General features: G+C 47.0%; 1 long non-coding RNA gene across 1 annotated transcript in view; it reads left to right on the top strand.

Annotated features, from left to right (window-relative positions):
* Positions 1-18,781, top strand: part of LOC121083336 — a 28,966-nt gene extending 10,185 nt beyond the window's left edge. Inside the window, exons 3-4 of the long non-coding RNA XR_005826315.1 lie at positions 16,794-16,923; positions 17,333-18,781. This is a non-coding gene — a long non-coding RNA (uncharacterized LOC121083336). The remainder of the gene's footprint in view (positions 1-16,793; positions 16,924-17,332) is intronic.
* The last annotated feature ends 1,206 nt before the right edge of the window (positions 18,782-19,987 follow it).

Genomic DNA, 19,987 nt, shown 5'->3' with positions numbered 1-19,987 from the left:
ACAGCCTCGGGGCATCGACCAGCTCTCTAGGAAGCCTGTTCCAGTGTTTGACCACTATGGTGAGTCAACCCACCCAACCCAAAGGGTCCCCACTTTGAGTTTCTCAGAGAGTTCATAATGGCATGTCCCCAGCAAAATGTGTTTTGTTTTGGACACAGCTCACTGGGACAGAAGGGGCAGAATATTCCATAGATGGAAGACATCCTTTCAGTACAAATGAAGACCTGTACAGTTTTAAATCAAAGTTTCCCATAAAAACAGTTTCAGTGGAAAAATTTTGGACAAGCCCTAAATAATACCAGCTCCAAAAGTTTGCCAGGAAATAGTGCAGAACAACATTGTTTAGTGACCATATAAGTACTTACCTTTGTTGAAGTCTATATGGGTTGGAAATATCTACCGTAAACTGAACAAACGTAGAGTGTTAGGGTGGTGTTAGTTCAATCACTAGATTGCATAATGTAATTTGCATAATCACTCCCATACCAGTAACTACTCGATACCTCCGCAGTTATGATGGTAGTTTTGTTCAATGCATAAAAGAAGAATTACAGAACCTGCTTCTCCACTCTTCTCGGTTCGCTGTCAACAGGGAAAGGGCCCATTATCTGGGGCAGGCACACAGGGATGCACACTTCAAAAAAGGGTTATGGTCTGTATTCATTATATGCAAATTTGCTGGAGCATTAATCTGCTAGGCATTAACATAATATCAATTGGTGCATCAGGGTAATTCTCATCTGATCCAAAGCATTCCTCATGTAAGCAAAACAGTTTAGCTACACAGAGAAATGATGAACTAATTCATTTTTGATCTAACCATATCAAAATCAGCAAATATGAACTAGAGTTGAACATGACCTGATCATACATGCAAAAAGCCACTGCCTTACAGGCAGTTTATGCATTTAAATAATCAAATTAAACAAGACAGTCCTAAATGCATCTTGCTTAACTTGATTATTTATATAAGCAGCCATCTGGCATGAATGACACAGATGAAGTTCTTCCTTAAATTTTTCAACACCAGAACTGTTTTGCATCTTGTACTTATTTCATGTAATTTCTTTACTAGAGCATCTTTATATAGAGACTGGGAGTAGAAGTTAATAGAAATTATAATACAACTACAAGCAGCACTCACTACCTCTACAACTTGATACTAATCAGCTGAAGGGAGTACATTAGCATCCCTCTTTATACAATTACTTTAGCCACGGGAGAATCCATATGTTGCTAGAGGAATACAGCTGAAATCTATCAGGATTAGAAAGCAAGGAAGGCTATCATAAGAAGGCTGAGTAAAACTCCTAGCAGGCTGAAATAATCCTGTTCTGTTCTCTGTTTCATTAAAACAGCGTCCTTGTTTCATTAAAAGTATTTTTACCTTTTTGAAAAAGAAACACTTTTTACTATTCTTTATTAAACAGAAAATGCTTTTGGCATTGCAAAGCATTACTTAAGGTCTGATTCTGAAGGCATATATATGTAAGAGCTGCTTTGTTCATAGGGACTGTCCTACTGACTTTGAAGGGATAAAAGGCTTGAGAAAAGTTACGTATGCAGGAGAGTGCTTGAGAATGGGGACTGCTGATGGGCTCATTGGTAAGTAAGTACCTGTGCGTATCTTTGCTTAGAGCTTTAGGTAATTATAGTTACAAGAATTATACTACAGTAAAATCAGTAAGAGCCAATCATGTTTAATTGGGGTGGAATGTTTTTTACAATGACCTTATGTAGAGTCTCTCTCTTATGAATGTGTCCTGTGCTCTGCAGTATCTTGAGAGGAGAGGACCCTCAATTTTGATACTTGTGTAATATATGTAGGAGTAGTATGACCAGCAGTTGATTCCTCTCCCTTGAGGGATGCAGGCCTGTGGATCTTGACCTAGTTTTCAGCACATATGTTCATCTTGACAGTTGAGTCTCTAAGAAATTCCTAATACTCGCTTTTACCATGTGCCTTCAGATCCCACCATCTTTGCTATGTGGCTCTGGAAAGCCCCTGTGTGTGGATGTTGCTGTGGTATTCACACCATGCATGTTGTCACCTGAATAATGGGCTTCCCTGCCAGCTGTATTTCACTGTGCCCAAACTGACTATTGCCATTCCCCTCCCTGGCTGCTCCCACTCTGCAGGTGGAGGACTCCCCACGCAGAGAAGTTGCAGGCAGTATTGGCAAAACCAGCTATATTTGCATTTACGCCACAGAAGTGTGGGCAGAGAGTTGTTAAAATAATACTTTTTCCTCTGTGTCAATGTGCAACATATGGTGAATTTGTAAAGAAAAGAAAAAAACTGTAAGATGCTTAGCATGGGAAACTGTGTGTGTGGGCAAGGTAGCTCAATGAGGAGCTGAGATTTCTGGATTTAGTATTTGCCTCCTACCCTAAAAGCTTTAAAAGTAATTTAATTTCTCTATGCTGCCATTTTCCCTCCCACCTGTTGCTTTGTAAGGTTAGCCAGCAGGCTCTCCAAAGAGTTTTCACTGTGTTTCACTTGATGTTCATACAGTGAAGTTCATCACACGGATATGGCTACCATGGCATAAAAAAGGACTGTCCATCACCTGAGCCATAGTCCTTGACTGCACAGCTACTCCTCACCTGTGGGGGACACAAGGAAAATCTTTTAAAGTAAACCCCAATGAAAAAAGTTCAAGTTAACGTCGCTGGTTGGTTCTGGTATACCCAGAGCTTACCACATTCACCCCTGGCTCACCTCATGGAAGAAACTGAGTGGGCCAAGGTAGCTCCGTGGTACCCTGAGCCCTCCTGGCCAGGCAGGCTCTCTGGGTGCTGCTGTCATACAAGCAACTAGGAAAATACCCCGAGGAAGGACAGCTCTAGAAAAGGAACCGAGTAGTATTGCTATACAAATGCAGTTTCCTTTTCCTAGGTCAAAATACATTTCACATTGGAGTTACGTAGGAATGGGTCACTAGAAGAACGTCTCCTTCCTTCTGGTTTATCAGCTTCAGATTTTTGTCATATTTTGAATATATTTTTCCTCCTGCAGCAATGATTCTGATATGGAAGGAAAATAACATGGCAGGTTTCTCATTCCAAAGTTATTCTGACATTGTCAATTTGATCTTAATGTAAATGAAAGAATGAGGCATCTTTTCTACTGCGGAGTTGGAATAACCTTCCCTCCTCCCCACCCTGCACGTACATGCACCCTCTAGTGCTGCTAGCTGTAGTAATTAGCTCAATGTGCTAATGACAGTTTCCAGGGAGAACACTGACAGGATTAATTAATGGGTGAATTTCACTTTAGTAAATGTATAGGCAATTTTCTAAATGCAGATGGCACCGTCCACCCTGACAGGGGCTCATCCTAGAGCTACTTAATACAGTAAGTGTCTGGGGAAAGTGTTTAATTTGTAATATGCTTCATGATACTGTGTCAGGTTTGCGTGGCAGGTTTTGGTAGGGGGGGGCACAGGGGCGGCTTCAGCGAGTTGCTGCCAGCAGCTTCCCCCAGGGCCCGCGGGGCCAGTGCCAGCCGGCTCCCGGAGGGACCCGCCGCTGGCCAAGGCCGAGCCCACCAGCGGCAGCGGCAGCGCCTCAGGGGCTGCGTATTAAGCAGGGGGTAAAACCCCCGTGCGGCAGCGAGAGAGCGAGCGCAGCGGCCCCGCAGCCCCGGGCGGTGCGGAGGGGCCGGGGGGCTCCGGGCGCCGCAGCAGCGGCTCCCCCAGCCCGCGGGGCAGCCCCCGGCGGGGCAGGCCGTGCCCCCGGCCCACGGAGCCCGCGGGGGAGCAGCTCCCCCCCGCAGCCCGGGCAGGGGGTGCCCGCAGGGGGCCGGGACCCGCGGGGGGCCGCGCCGGGGCCGGCTCCGGGCAGGGCCCGTGGCCCCGCGGGGAGGAGCCCGGGCCGGGGCCGGGCTGCGGGCAGGGCCGGGGACCCCGCGGGGGCCGCGCCGGGGCCGGCCGGGCCTGAGGGGCTGCGCCCCGCGGCGGGGCCCGCGCTGGGGCCGGGGGGGGAGGAACTGCAGCCCCTGGGAAGGGCTCCCGCTGGAGCAGCCCGTGGGGAGCTGCCTCCCGTGGGGGGGACCCGCCTCCCGTGGGGGGGACCCGCCTCCCGTGGGGGGGACCCGCCTCCTGTGGGGGGGGACCCCGCGCCGGGGCCGGGCAGGGGGCGAGGACCCTCCCCCGAGGGGCAGGAGCGGCCGGGACGGCGGGGGCGGCACCGACCGTAACCCCCGGCCCTGCTCCCCTGCGCCGCTGGCAGGGAGGAGGGAGCGGAATCGGGGGCGAAGTTCAGCCTGGGGAGGAGGGAGGGCTGGGGGAAGGTGGTTTAAGATTCGGGTTTATTTCTCGTTACTCAGATTTGATCGGCGATAAATTCAACTAATTTCCCCGAGTCGAGCCTGTTCTGCCCATGACGGCACCTGCTGAGCCATCTCCCTGCCCCCATCTCAGCCCAGGAGCCTTTTGCTGTATTTTCCCTCCCCCGCCCGGCTGAGGAGGGGGTGGCAGAGCGGCTGTGGTGGGCGCCTGGTGTCCAGCCAGGGTCAACCCACCACAGATACTCATCAGAAGGGAAATAATGCTTACATTTGCTTCCCAATGCATTATTCATTTCTCAAAAACTTGGAAATGTGGTGTCCTTTTGTATGTTCACCTTTCCCAGACCTATCTGTTGAATCACAAGAAAGGAATGAATGTGCAGTGTCATTAGAGCAGAGTCTCAGGTGTTTGTCCCGTCAGCCTGCACCTCCTGTAAGTCACAAGTTTTATTTTGTATCATGAAAGGAAAAGATAGCAGGAGGACCCTCACTTTGGTTGTAACACAGGCTAAAGACTATGACATACATTAAAACCTCTGATTGCAAGCACCAGTCCTGACCTTTCAGTTCCAGGGAAACTTGGACCCTCATGGTGTTTGCTGGTGCTTATGGTCCAAGCTCCTCCATGAACATGGTATTCAATAACTTAATTTTGCCACACAACATTCCCAATCTTAGTATGAGGACAGAAAAACAATGTTCTTGTTAGTCAGATCCCAGCAGATTTCAGGATTTTGCAGTTTAGTTTCCTTCTGGCAGAGTAATCAGCAATGTAAACTGTGCATTACTCTTTGGCTATGCCTTTCTTATTTATACATAGATAACTGTTCCTTGAACAGAGATGTGCACCTACAAACGTACCTTCTCTTCCTGAATGCTCAAGCCAGCTGCCAGTGTCCCAGTGACAGGTACCAGTTGTAAGTGAAGGATCGACCCTAGTCAGAGACCTGGGGGCAGAGAACGGTGCTTGACGTCTAGGACGGTGATCCTAAAAGAAAGGGATGGAAGTGTGAGACTTGGGAGAGATTGGCCCCTGACAGTGCACACTTACAGAAGGATGTAGAGGCAGAGTAAGGAGAGATTCTTCCTTGGTGTACCCTTCTGGCTTAGGAAGAGTTGTATTTGTGTGCATTCATGTACATGTTTATAAGCATGAATGGATATGTAAGTATATACTTGTAGAACCATGTATTTCCATTTTCTTAAGCTAGAGGTTGCATTACCATCTTTGTTTGTAATAGCACTTGATTGTTTTGGGTTTTTTTTCTTATGCTGTTTGTATCTGTTGGTTTAACCCCAGCCAGCAACGAAGCACCATGCAGCCGCTCGCTCACTTCCCCCTCTCCCCTGGTGAGGTGGGAAAGACAATCAGGGAAAAAGGTAAAACTCATGGATTGAGATAAGAACAATTTAAAAATTGAAATAAAATTAAATATAATAATAATAACAACAATTGTAATTAAAAGGACAGGGAGAGAGGAATAAAATCCGAAAGGAAAAAACAAAACCAAACCCCAAGTGATGCACAATACAATTGCTCACCACCCGCTGACTGATGCCCAGCCAGTCCCTGAGGGGTGATCCCAGGGCCCTGGCCAACTCCTGCAGTTTATATACTTAGCAGACATCCCGTGGTATGGAATATTCCTTTGACTAGTTCAGGTCAACTGCCCTGGCTGTGTCCCCTCCCGATTTCTTGTGTCCCCTCCCGATTTCTTGTGTCCCTCCAGCTTTCTTGCTGGCAAGGCCTGAGAAACTGAAAAGTCCTTGACTTAGTATAAACATTACTTAGTAACAACTAAAAACATCGGTGTGTTATTATTGCTGTTCTCATACTAAATCCATAATGCAACACTGTACCAGCTACTGAAGAGAAAATTAACTCTATCCCAGCCAAAACCTAATCCCTTTTACAACTCATCTGTGCCTTTATGTATCTCGTGCTTTGTGACAATTTCCAAAATCTAAGTGAAACAGTACTTCTCTGTTTCTTTTAAAACTTACTGTTCTTTGAGAAATAGCAAATAGTCATTCTCTTTTGCTTTCTCAATGTCATTCATAATTTAACATATCACTCACTGTCTTCATTCTTTTTCTAAACACCAGTGTCCTCATATTTGCAGTCACTTCCCATAAAAGTCATTCCGTACCTTTAGTATCCTTATCTCATTGTTTGTCAGTTCTAGCACATGCTTTTAAGGTAGGGAGACCAGAACTGTATACAGTATTCAAGGTCTGAGTACATCCGTACTATGTCATAATGGTGTTTTCTATTTTGCTCTCTGTTCTTTTCCTAATAACTCCTGACATCATATTTACCTTCTTGACCACCACTGAGTAATGAGCTGGTATTTCAGAGAGCTATTCAAAGATCTCTTCCCTGGTGATAATAGCTGATTTGCAGCCCATCACTGAGTATACATAGTTAGGATTGTTTTCCCCCACGCACATTATTTACCATTTATCAATGTTGAATTTCATCTTCCATTTTATCCTCAAAGTCACTCCACAGCATAAAATCCATCTGCAGCTTTTCATAGCCAGTTGTCATTGTTACTCCCTGACAATTTTGCAACATCAGCAAACTTTGTCACCTTACTATTCACCCCTTGTTCAAATCACTTACGAAAATGTTGGCCAGCACAGCTCCCCAGTGATTATCTCCTTCATTGTGGAAAAACTGCCTCATCTTTTCCACGTTTTGTTTCACATCTTTTAACCACTTTAGATTAGTTATTAATCCTCATAGGAGGATCTTTCATGACAGCTCCATTTCTGTAAGAGCCTGCGTGAGGGACCCGAGCGAGAGCTTTTTGGGAAAAAAATAGTTACAGCACAAAGTTCCTTGTGCACAGAGGAAAAAGTACTTATGAAGATGGGTAAAGCAAACCTCATTGTACCTGGAAGGAAGATGCAAGCAAGTGGGAAATTAAATAACTGAGGCGATTCTTTGGATGAAGAGATGCTCCATGGGTCCAGGGTGTTCTCCCAGGCAACCAGGGCATCTCAGTCCTCGCAGAGCTTCAGACCCTGACTAGAGAAGGCCCTAAGAAACCTGATCCAGGTTTTAAATTGTGCTTTCCAATAGTCAGTGCAAAGTCCCAAATCTCCATCCACAGCACCTGTGACTCTGGATATTTTATTTGTCAAGTTCTTCTGTAACTGTCCTGGCCAAAGGTAGTGTTGCTCTAACCTTCTGTGATGATCCCCATGTGCAACCCAAATCATGTCTTTGAGCAGCACCTGCATATGAAGTCATTTCTTGCCCCTCATTTTTGATAGCAAATTATCTTTCTCCCAGACAAATCTGATATTCCTTGTCATTTATTACTACAAATTACTGTAATTGGAGATAGTTTGCTATTAACGGGCTGTAAAAAAAGGTGAATCACTGTTTAATTCAAGCTGCCATTTTGTGATTTAGTCATGACTTGCCCGTGTCCTTCAGGCCAGCAGCAAAGGTGTTGTATGAACTGCTCTGTCTGGAGAGTGCAGTGAGCTCCCCAGGTGGAACTGGGGCTCGAGGGTGCAGTTCATCACCCTGGTACACCTAGTAATGAAGAAAGTGATTTATTTCTCAACTGAAAGGGCACAGCAACGTAAGTAGATAAGCCCACTGAGGAAAGAGCGTCAGCTTTTCTTTGATTCTCTCACTGCTCTCTGTGCACTTGCCTTGGCAGTAACTCCCCTGGGCTTGGTGCAAAACCCTTGAGCCAAACCTGAACAGCTGTATGCTGTGTTCACCCCCATCTTACTCCTCCCTGGGGGCCTGCCACTTGCCTCCAAACTCAAAGCTTTGCTCAAGCTTCAAAGATCTGTAGTCTCAGGAGTCAAAAATATCTATGTAAGTATTGCTTATGTTCTTCAAATAACTAAAGTGGTAATTTTCAGCATTTCATTTACAGTGCTTGTTTATTATTTATTCATAGAGCTTAGTTTTGGAGATAAAGTCATGGACCACAACATCACAAAACAGTTCCTGTTCCATGTTCATCTCTTGAGTCTTCATCACAGAGGGAAGTGTGACAATGTATATTGCATACTTCCTTTGTCTTTATCATACCTTAAATAGTCTTAATATTAATATTAATACCACACATAGTCTTAAAAGAAACCCAGACTCCTTTAAGAAGTCTTACATCATTAGCAGTTCAACAGATTGCACTAGCTAAGCTTAAAGGGGGGGTTGAAAAATGATGTGATTATTGCTGTGAAGTCTTTTGTGGATGCACGGATCCTGCTTTGGTCTTGACTTGCGCTGCTCAATGCTGTTACTGTATGAAGCAGCCTCAGCAGCTGCTGTAAATTGCATTTCTCTTGTTTCAGCCCATGCTATGTCATACCACCCATTGAATTGTGCAGGAGCTACATCTGTGCCGTGAATCATGACTGAAAAACTGATCTGGCTTAAAAATAACTATTTTGCAGGTTTCTTCAGAGGTGAGACCAAGAGCCCTGACTCTGTTCACAGTGCGCCTGCAAAATGGTTGCTCCAGAGCCAAGGTGTAATGCGGTACCAGGTGGGCAAAGGAATGTGCTGTGGGGCTGAGGGGCAGAGATGTATGGCTGCTCACTACAAAGCCACAGCCTCACGTGGAGACAGCTCTCCATTAGCCACTGCTCTCATCTTCTTCCCCTGCCCTTTCATTCCCACCCACCATGCTACCACCTGTGCTATACTGGCACGTGTTTTGTGACTGCTGAGCCAAACAGCTGAAAAATGCCTTTGCGAAAAGGTGTGTTATTTCCTATCCAAGTAAGTGCAGTGGTCCTGGTCACCCAGTGCTGCATGAATGACCGTGCTGGCACAATTGTTGGCAGACTAGAAGCAGCAGCAAATGCTGAAGGTGGGCAATACCCATGCGTGGGCAGGTATTCCTGTGTAGCTGGCTGGTAGTAACACCCTCAGCAGTGGCATTGACTTTGCAGTGGTGGGATAGATGACACTGTCAAACTCTAGCAACAGCAAGAAATACTCCTCAGTACTATGACAGTGTCGCTGAGGTATTGCAGAAGTGTTTCAGGTGGCTGGGGGTGGGGGCAGAGGGCTTGCTTTGTCTGCTGACTAATGGTGGAGGTGGCAGCACAAAGCAGAGCCTGTCTCCTCAGAGGAACACACATGTCCTGGGTGTGTGTTGCCAACATTGCCAGAGCCTGATATAAAAATAATTCTTTGTTATCATGCACATTTGGAGTTATGTACAATGGTAGGGTATTGGTGGGTCCCCATCACTACGCTGGAGCCCAGGGAAGAGCCCAAACACACAGGCAGAAGAGTTGGTGGCTGCTCCTGACCATCAGAGACTCTCCATGTACATGTAGTTGTGTCCCTCATATAGACTGCACAGCTGTTGTGTATTAAAATGCACAGGTCAAATACCGCAGTGGCACGCTGATGTGTTCATATTAACACCTTTCCTTCTGGTCTCCAGCTAAAAGCCTTTTCTAGGATATGGGACAGAAGAGAAAGTTAATGCTGTTCAGCAGGTTTCCACGTCAGTTTTCCACATGTGTGCACCTTTCCTCTCCTCATTGTGGGTCAAAATAAAGCAATGCTCCAGCATTCCCTGTGAGCTCAGGGCACACATGGCAGGCAAGCTGTGGAAGTTGACAGCCCGTGACTGCCTCTGAGCCCTCTGTCTTGGTAAAGTGACTGTCCCCTGTGTGTGTGCCGTTGGGCTCTGCAGGGGTGGGAACCAGCAGGTCCTTCCTACACCCCTGGAGAAGGCAGGTCAGGGTCGTCTCTGGCATGGCAGGAGCTGCTCGTTTCCCCACATGCCGGTAAATCACATCCAGTTCCTTTCCTTAATCTGCTGAAGCAAGCCATACCATTCCCACATCACCCAGCACTGCCCCAAGAGTGTCTTGGACCAAGTAATTTGCAGTTTACTTTGTCCCAGGTTTGTCCCAGGCTGGCTGTAAATCGCACAGGTTGAGTGTGTCTTCCCCCAGATCTCTCTCAGGCCAAGAACACCCAGGTGAAAAAAACACGAATTTTCAGAAGTGTCCCCAGCCCTGAGGGCAACAGAGCCCTGGTGGCACCTAACATGGGTGAAGTGCTGAGGCATCCCGGGCATGGCTTGGCCATCAAGGGCACAGGAGCTCTACATAACAGGACACTGGGGGGAGGCTCAGACAGCCCGTTGCTGCCGGTGCACACAGGGTCAAATGGAAAGGCAATGTCCTGTCATCCATCAGGCATGAAATACACTCCAAGGTAAAGGCTTTCCAAAGATACTCACTCACAGGGGCAGCAAATCTGGACTGTAGCCTCCAGATCCTGTGTGCAGCCTTCTCAGGAGGCTTCTCTGGAGAGGGCTGTGCAGAGAGCAGGATGCGTTGCTGGGAAGAAAAGGCTCCACCAGTGTAGGGACAAAAATTACTGGCAGGTAATGCATTTACCTTGGGGGCAACTGTGTTCACTAGTTGTTATTTTCAGTTGGTGCTATGGAAGGAAACACACTTCTGTCCATCTTCAGAAAAGAATGGTGGTGGATTTCTCCTGGGGGAAGGAGGGGTGCTTAAAGAGAATTAAAGGGACTGCAGCTCTTCCATCAGCACAACCTCGCACACAGTGTGCTGTGAATTGTTTTCCTGGGAAAAAGGCTGCGTCTCTGCATCCAGCCTGGAGAAAGATGCAATAAGCAGCTATTAGTATCATGTCTGCAGGTCGCTGAGCGCTGCAGTGAGCTGGTTGTCAGCTCTGCACCAGGTTCCTGCCGTCTGCGCTCTTCGAGTGAAGAAGCCCTTGAAAATCCATCCATTTCTTAAAATGGAGAGGTCTGATGAATTCATCTGACAGTAACTACGTAATAGGACCAGTTTGATGGTGTTTGATTTGCTGGTACAGTATTGTTTCTGTGCTCATAAGCTTCCAATTTTAGTAAGCTGCACATTTGATTGCTTTGGATTTTGGTTTGCTGCCGCTCAAATTACCGTGCTAGCCCACACCTCAGAGTGGCTAGTGCCAGGCTGCTTGCAGACTTTTAAGACAGTCTAATTGCCCTGATCTTGGCATACTTAGATCAGGGCTTAATGCTCTCTCTGCAAGCAGTGGGAAGGGAAAAATACTTGGGGGGGTGGCAGGAAGGGATTTCTTCATCACTACCCAGGTTTTGCTTCTGGGGTGTAGAGAGAAAACTTAAACCCAAGTCTAGAACAATCGAAAACAATGACCACATGATTTTCTGGGTTATTCAGGCTGGGTTCTGTTGCAAAGCATCAGCTTGATTGGCAGGAGATCTGATCATAATTTTCTGTGCTGGACCATGTCAGAGGTACCCACCAGGTGAATCCCAGGGGCTTTTGGGGAGTTGCAAAGGCAGGGGCAGGAGGGCAAAGCCAGCCATGGCAATGTTGCTGCTGTCCTGTGTCTCCTGCTAAAGCGTGAAGAAATGGGGAAAAGCTTTGTTCTTTCTTTGTACCCTCACCAGCATGCCCACAGCTTTTCCACCGTCGGTCTGTGCCTGTGTCTCTTTCCATACCACACATACACAGGTAAAAGCACGTTTGGCAAGAGGCAGGGTGAAGGATCTCAAAAGCGCATTCCTTTCCCTACTTGGGTCTCTTATTGCAAAGATAGTGTCAATTTTTATTGCATAAAGTAAAGGCTAAACAGCATCCATCCAGGAAACACCAGAAGCCAGGCCTGTAGCAGAACAGCTGAGGTGCTAGACGAGGAGCTGGTCGCCTGGAGAGCAGCTGATGCTTTCTGGCTGGCTCTGCTGTTCTGCACCAAGGGGGGCATCGTGTTTGTGACTGCCAGTGTGGGACGGACCTCGAGCTGCCTTTATCGGAGACAAAGGTGAGTGTGGATACCTGTGGGGTTTCATCAGTTTGTAGTGGAAGAGTTGGTATGTGAGGATGTAACTGGCTCCTGTGATAAACCTCCTTTTCTGCCTCCACCACACTCCTGTGCCTGCAGAGGACCTCACAAAAAATCCCAGTTTCTCATAAATTTCCCAGGGTATATTTTCTTTACAGAGCTAAAAGTCCGGAAAAATCAGCAAATGCACACAGTTGAGCTATTTAAGTGTTTTCCCCATCACAGTCCTTTTTGGCGTGTGTCTTAGGTGCATGCCCAGGTGAGCTCCCTGCTGACCTAGCTTCAGCCTGCAGATCCTCCTCATAAATTTGGATGGAAGGGAACCTCAGATTGCTGGGGCAGACTGCCTGTCTATCACAGGCTATTACATTTCATTTGCTTCTGTCTGGAGCCCAATTACTTGTGTGGAAATACAGGCATCTGGCCTTGAGCTGCTATAGCTATTGCCTTTGGCACTGAGAGTTAGTGGTTACGCACCCTGGCTGGTGGACGCCTGCGCTCCAATACTAAGCTGAATTTGTGTGGCTGCTGCTTCATTCCTTGGTTCCTGCTGTGGCTTTCTCCTCTATATCATACGGTCCCCCTGCAACCCCTGTTTTCTCTCTCAACAAGTTCATACAATTTGTAGCAAGGTCAGCTACCAATATCCTTTATAAACTCTTCAGGTTTTTCACAGTAGCATGTTCTCAAGTCTTGAAGTGCCTTTGTGTGTGTGTGTGTGTGTGTATGTGCAGCTTCTGAAATGTTGAACACCTTCCAAAATTGCAGAGGCCAGAAGTAGATACAGTGTTAGGGTCATCAATGTGCATGGTTAAAATATCCCCTTCAGCCCTGTTTGGATCTGCAGGGACTGCAGGAGCCCTTTAGGCACACAAGGGATACGTTTTCCCACTTTTCCCTTGAGTCCTTCCTTGGTCACAGCCCTGCTGTCTTGCTCCCTGCCCTACTTCTCTACATCTGGTTCCGAGATTCAAAAGCCTTTTCTTTGTAGGGCTTGGCAGACTGAGAAATCCAGCTTATGGTGCATGGCTGTCCTGTGCCTTCCACTGGTCCCTGGGCCACCTGGAAAGGTGCTGCTCTCTTGGCCACCCAGAAGGCTGCCAGACCCCATTGACTTCCAGCGAAGCCACCACATTCCGCACGCTGACAGCTGCTTGCTGAGGGGTCAGCGGCTGGCTCGTCACTCCTTTCAGGGGTGAAATCTTAAAAATAATTTCTAAGAAAATCCTTTCCGCATCTTTTAGAAATGGAGCGATGCAAGAATCTGGCCAGATAATGGAAAATGCAGGAGAAAGCATAAGGATCAAAGATGGTAACGAGGCAGAAACCAAAGTGAAGGTCCCAAAGGCTTGGGCATACATCTGCGTGACTGAGCTCGCCAAGCCCTGCTGTGTGCTGGCTGCTGGGCTCCAGCTGCTCCTGGGCAAGCTTCTAGGCAGTGGCAAGGTGAAGCAATGGGTATAGGCAGGGACAGGGGCCCAGTCCAACCATGACATCTGGCCTTCCATGAGCCGGGGAAAGAACAGGGTCAGAAAACTGCTGCAACCCAGATGGGATGGCGTAACCTGGCCCAGCACACTCACCTGGCTGGGTTTTACATCTGTCCTGGCAGCCTGAGTAATTGCCCCCAGGAGCTGCTCCAGCATTTCACACATCAGGCCCTGCTCTGAGTACTGAAGCACTCACTCAGGAGGTTACTGCAAAAAAACATTGAAAATCATCCTGGAGCAAAAGCTCATGGGACCTTTGCTGTTGCCTGTGCACCCCTGTGCAGCCTGAGCACCTTCAGCCTTTGGTAGTAGCTGTGAGCAGGGTGGACGGTTCAGCCTTCTTTCAACTGATGGATGCATAGTCCATTGCAAGGACTTGAGCCAATTTTGCACTGGTGCAAATGGATGCAGCTCCTATTAAGTTCAATGCAAAACCAGGCGTATAAACCAAAGCTGAATTTCGGCTGGAGTCTCTTTATTCTGTAATAAATTCCTAAATGGATTGTCAGATTCGATATTCTCTCATAAATGTCTAATTAAGGAAAAAGAGAACCTCTGCTTCATAAAATCCCTGACTGATAGTACTAATAAAATGTCATAAATGCAATGAATGTTGTGATAATGCTTTTAGAGACTAATTGCCTTTCATTATCATTAGCACAGAACTGATCAGCACCCAGACTAAGATGCCGCTGTGCCGTGGTGGCATCGCTGGATGCAGGGCAGGGATGGCCAGGAGGAAGAGGAGAAAGGAAGGGCCTTCGTGTCAGTGGCCGGGTTTTGTACCTTCCTCACTTGTCCCTGGGCTGGAGACCACCTTGTGGCCCCGGGAGCAGGGAGCCCTGTCCCCAGGCCCTTAGGAGTTCACTGACGGGGGTTGTCCCTGTGCATGGTCTACCCTCTGTCCTGCAGAGCGTTACCCTTGCAGCAGGGAGCTGAGTGTGAGGATTGGGACTTCCACTGCGGCCATTTGGGGAGCCCCCAGCTGTGTTCAAGGCGAGGAGGGGGCTCCTGGCCCAAATTGTGTACCCCTGGGCAGGGATGCAGGCAGAGCTTTGCTTTGCTGCTCCCCTGGCATCCCACCAGTGTGCTTTCCCTGCATCACACGCTTGCCCCCACACCCCAGCCATACATGGGGTTTAAAGTTGGAGATGGTTGTGGGGAAATTATATGCAAATATGCAAATTATTTCATTATGTTGCTGGCATGAAATGACATGCACAGAGTGGATAAAAGCTTGGCAGCTACAGAAATGGGGAAAGCGAAAAGGAGTTCAAAGAGGGATGCTAAGCTCCCTCATCTTCCTCTTGCCCTCTGCACGAGCAAGCTGCAGGAGGAAAAAAGCCTCCAGGATGGCCTGGGAAAGCGTGACATCTCCACCTAGCTTTCCATGGCTACCTCCATCACGCTTGGTTAATGCAGCTGAACATCAATGCTTTGGCTGGAATTTATTCACATATCAAGCCACAGCTGTGCTGCATTTGCAGTACGTGCGTATTCTTCCCAGCCTCGTCTAGTAAATCGTCAGTGGTAGAGAGGAGATGGGACCAGGAGCTTCTGTTTTATTTATTCTCTAAAGCAAAAAGTCAAGACCGGCAGTAAAAAAAAGATATTTTTCTTGCATGATTTGTTGTCTAACACAGCAGTGCTGGGTGTCAGGGTGGGGTAGGACAGGACATGTGAAACACCTGGAGTTACAATGCCAAGGTTGTAAAGTTTGGAAAGAATATGCGTAAATCTTCCTGACACGTATTTTCTCACCCCTGCCTGGTGTCGTGCTGGCTGTTGGTTAGATGGCTGCACGATCTGAGGCTTGAGGCTGCCAGCACTGACCTGGCATCGCTCCTGCCCTGAGCACCACAGCTGACCGGGGAGCCCGCCTGCTCCAAAACCCTAACCCCGGCTGGCTTCTGGTGGCTGTGTCCAGCCTCATGCTCGGAGCCTCAGCAATTAGATCATTTAATAAACCATCTCATTTCGGGCTGTTTTGTGTAAAGCATTTTACCTGGCTTTATTTCTCACATTGCTTTGTATTCCTTCAAACTCCAACCCTGCAAATCGATGCGGTGCCGCTATTGTTGCCTCTAAAATGTTTACTTCTGGCTCTCTTTAGGACCTAAAAGGCTGAAAACTGCATCGTAATTGCCCAATTAGTCCTAATGCTGCGTAGTGTTGACTGTTTAGTTACCATATATTGTGTACAGAACTAATTGTGGTGAAAGTAAATGAATGTGAAGGAAACAAACAAGCTACTAGAAAATAATTACTTGGAGTGTTTCTTTTTAGTACCTGTACAGCAGATTTCATTATAGTCAACAGCTTCTAAAGCTGCTTGAAATAGTGGTATTTGTCATTTTCATAGAAACTTGATAATGACATTAATTTATCTTAATGGTCTGTTCTATTGTTATAAATAGTAAAATTAGCTTAAATTGTCTTGCTTTTGCTGGTTTTGGATGGCTCCAAAGGGCCCCACAACAGCAGATGAGTAGATAATTTGGTGTGCTTGACAGATTTCCAATAATTTGTTATGTGGAACATGAGGTAATGCTAGTACCATTAATGTTCATTTTCCTCCAAATTCATTACTGCCCTTTTCCCTTCTATCTTTTTTAATGTCTGGGCCATTTTTCTATATTTCAAGTGGAGCTACAAAGCCTATTCATATTCAGCTATAGTAGCTATTAACATTCTGCACATAGAGAACATCATGTAGAAAAACAACTCTTTATGAAATGATGAGGCTGGTGGCTATTTATGCTGCAAAGTAGGTAAAATGGGTTGTTTGCTGGTATTAGGGATTGGCTGTAATTAAGTCAAATGTAATTTTAAAGAAATTTAAATGTTTTCATTTTTATAGCCAAGGTAAAACACAATTCAGGGAAATTCTAAGATGGTGTAAATGCATTAATAAAAACTATTTTCCCTGTTTTCTACTGCTTCTGTTTAAACTTCACTGAGGATTTTATGCACGGCTAGTTATTTGCACAATATTTTCTACCCAATTTAAACCTAATTAGTCTTGGGAAAGTATTAAAATTAATGGTACTTTTATGTGGGTTTGCTGATACGGTAATGCTCTGAACAAACAGAAGAGCTTTCCATCAGGGAAGCATTATTTTGCCGCCTTCTTTTCTTTCTTTTTACTTTTGCATTTAACCAACGTTGGCATCCTCTTCCCCTCCAGGTGCAGAGATGCAGAGCAATAGAAGGGGAGGATGGGGATGAGGTTTTGCTGTCCATATTTCACCAGAGCGTACATAGCATATATAAGAACTCAAGGAGAAGCAGTGAGACAGGAGGCAGACTGCCATGAGGTGACTGTGGAGGGATGCCCAGCAGCACGGCCACGTCGCACCATGTGGCAGGGGAGCAGGGGCAGGCCAGGAGGGGAGGGGGGCTTTACTCTGGGGGAGGATGCCCTGGTGGTACCTCGCTGCTGAATGGTGGTGGTGGTGACCCTCCATGCAGCCAGGTGGGAGAGGGGTGGCCCTGCAGGCACTCCCTTTCTGCTGGAAGGCGCTTGGTGAGATGTAGATCTTGGCAGACCAACGTGAATGCTTCCACCAAAGTACGTTGTTTTGATGAAACTTCAAAGAGAAAGCACTCCTGAGCGATGAAAGTATTTTTGAAAATTGCCATTTCATAAAATCTCAGAGTTGTCTTTCAGGAAACACTTCACTGAGAACATCCTTTACTATTGTATTGATTTTACATTATTTTTAGATTTCACAGAACCACAGAGGGGTTAATGTGAAGGGAGCTCTGTGTGAAGGTCCAGCCCCCTGCACAAGCAGGGCCACCTCAAGCTAGTTGCCCAGGACCGTGTCCAGATGGCTTTTGGATATCTCCAAGGTGGGAGCTGGTATTTCTTCAGTTCAGGTGTATCAGGCAACATGTGCCTCTGAGAGACCACAAATTAACATGATAGTCAAAACAATGCATTTTTTTAAACTTGCCTTTTAAATCAGCTCCTGCTTATGCTTGATGTGAACATCCACCCTCTAAGCCCATGTCCCAGCACTACCACTTGGCTGGGACAGTGTAATGATGGGATGCCCTCTCCCAGGTTTAACCATGCAGGGTGGCCCTCAGCTAACCCTCTCGTCGGTCAGCGGGCACAAAAACCTCAGGGCCGGCTCAGTCATTGCTCTGGCAAACACCTACCTGTTATCCAAAGGGATCACCTTCCTGGCCTCCCTGCTGCTCATGGAGGCATGATTAGAGGAGATGCTTGGCCTCTGGGTGAGTGAAGCTGGCTGAGATGGGCCTTCCCTACAGCTGCCAGTGAGCTGGATGGGCATTTTCTCTCCATGAAACTGGGTACCCCAAAGGTGGGTGCCCTAACACCAACTGGCATTGCTGCCCAGCTCCCTGCAGCTGACAGCAGCAGCCAGCAAGGGTGAAGGCACCTGTGTGGGGTGGCTTGTTCCTGATTTATGGAATGTTACCCCTAAAGAGGTCACATTTCCCTGGCAGCCACAAGACCACAAGCTTTAAGCTGGGTTTTGCCTGAGATGCATCATTTCCAACCCAGGAGCGCCTTCCAGGAGGTGGCTTGAGGCAACGGCTCCCCCAGGAGCTCCTCCTCCTCTCTGAGGATCCCACCCCTTGGGACTCCTTTGGTGCCCCATTTTTATGTTTTACCATGTGTGCTTAATGTTGTCTGATGCCTCCTGCATCCCATGAGGAGAGATGAAATCTTTGTGGATTAAATTTTCCTAACTGCTCTTTAAGAACAGCCTCTCTCAGGTGCTTTACATCTGACGTACTTTGGAATATTCCTCCTCCTCCTCCTCCTCTCTACAGTAAGATTAATCTCACCTACCCTTAGACACTATTGTGTGAAGGTTGGCACCTCCCTTTCAAGATGGGGGGGAAAAAAGCTATGCCCATAGTGTGAGTCACCTGATTTATTTTAGACAACTACATTAGGATGAGATGAACAGCACCTGAAAGTGCCAGCTTCTCTCCATTAAGGAGAAAGGGATTCCAAGCTCCCTGGTATAAACATTAGGTATCAATATGACATGTATATGTGCCTGGGCAGAACACCTCTGTCCTCATGCCTCACATCCAGACCGTCGGTGGGAGAGAGATCTGGTGGAATTCTCCTCCACCATGAAGGTCCTGGGTAGCTCAAAGATTCCAAAACTACAGCCATGTTTTACTTCAAGATATTGCTGAGTCTTTCCAGACTTCCAAGGCTTATGTTCCTCTCCAAGTGTGGGCTGAAGGTTACATGCCGTCTACCCAAAGGTCTGTTCTGCTGTTTCTGTTTTGTGTATATGAGATTTAAATATTTTTTTTAAAAAAGGTGTGCTGGTCTTATTTTTAAATTCTGGGGATGCCGCTGTGCACGCTGAATTCTAAGAAAATCTTTTTGTCTGTTGCTGCTCCTGTGCTGAGAAATACATTGACTTGACTGAGCATTTATAATTAAAATATCTGATATTCAAAGCTTCCAAAGACTCACCAAGTGACAGTCAGACACACCTGGCTGAAGCTGGAAATGGCACGTTTTACTTGTTGTTTGCAAGTATCTGTCACAACATGCCAGGTTTGCTCCTTGCTCCCTGGTTAGCTTTTATCTGTTTGACAATGAAAAATCATGCTAAACAAAGGGGAAATTTGCATCGCGAAGATGCACCTCTGTGCTCAGCCTTCCACCCTTGTGATGAAGTCGATAGCTGTTTGTTTCAGCATCACAACCCCTACGACTGGTAAAAAGAACTCTTAACCCCAGGTGAGCAGCTCCTTGTTCTTTGCTGTGGATGGGAGACAACGAGAAAGCAGCATCCAAAGGGTACAGCTGATTGATGGAATGTTTACCCTAAACCAAGGAAGATGTCCACCCGGCTGGTCATTTGTAAAATAACAACCGAAGAATGAGCTGCGAACCTCACATCTTACTCACTCCAGTTGCCTTTACCTGGAGTGCCCGAGAGGAAGCTGTGTCCGGGGCCTGGGGAAGACCCTGCCTGCTGGTGGCAGCTGGTGGTGGCATGATGGCGGGGCTGGCCCTCACAGTGGCTCTGAGCAGGGGGCTGGCAGTGTTGCCACTGAAACCCCTTCTGGGGCTCTAACACGTGTGTATAAAGGTTGATTTGCTTTGGGGCTCTGCACAGAGGAGTGAGTTTGTTTAGGGAGCAAGTTTTTGGTTTAATTGTATTTCAGGTCACAGGTACTTGAAGGCTCCAGCCATGGTCAGCAGCAATAGCTGAGGAGCTGTGGCTTCTTGTGCCACAAGGGCAAAGCCAAGCCATTACAGAGACCTCTTGTTGGTCATCCATGTGCAGCGCAGTCGTGTAGCCCATGAGGCCGTAACACACACAAAGACCTGGACGTAGTTGATCTATTTGCTAATAGGATGAACTAATT

The sequence above is a fragment of the Falco naumanni genome, chromosome 2 (genome assembly GCF_017639655.2).
Source record: "Falco naumanni isolate bFalNau1 chromosome 2, bFalNau1.pat, whole genome shotgun sequence".
Lineage (NCBI taxonomy): Eukaryota > Metazoa > Chordata > Aves > Falconiformes > Falconidae > Falco > Falco naumanni.
This window is presented reverse-complemented; position numbering and strand designations above follow the sequence as displayed.